The following is a 364-nucleotide window of genomic DNA, read 5'->3' as shown; positions in this document are numbered from 1 at the left end:
CAGGTGACATTAAAGATAACACATATTTTAAAGTTTTTATTTCTTTTAACATTTTAATTATAAAAGTCTTTCCTTAGAGCCATGTGGTTGCATATATGAGATCTGAGTATATTATCACTGTTTCCACTGGTTAACGTGGCTGGTGTTCATGGCTCCAGGAATGAGTAGATGGGTGAGCTTGGCCATTTTCTTGGCTTTTGAACGTGCTTGCATTATTAGTACTATCTTATTTATTTAGTGAGGGTTGGCTTAAAAGTAGATAATATAATCCAAAACCTCACATGGACCAACACACATCAATAGCAATATGGTGCCATGTGTCAGGCGATGGGACAAGCAAGAGTGTCATTGTTTACCCTGCCAT

General features: G+C 37.1%; 1 protein-coding gene across 1 annotated transcript in view; it reads left to right on the top strand.

Annotated features, from left to right (window-relative positions):
• The window catches only part of CTNND2 (catenin (cadherin-associated protein), delta 2), a 449347-nt gene that overhangs the window by 51969 nt on the left and 397014 nt on the right, over positions 1–364 (top strand). The gene's annotated exons all lie outside the window — the stretch shown is intronic.

Source organism: Galeopterus variegatus, unplaced genomic scaffold (assembly GCF_000696425.1).
Source record: "Galeopterus variegatus unplaced genomic scaffold, G_variegatus-3.0.2 Scaffold394, whole genome shotgun sequence".
Lineage (NCBI taxonomy): Eukaryota > Metazoa > Chordata > Mammalia > Dermoptera > Cynocephalidae > Galeopterus > Galeopterus variegatus.
Note: the sequence above shows the minus strand (reverse complement) of the source record. Positions and strands in the feature narration are given on the sequence as shown.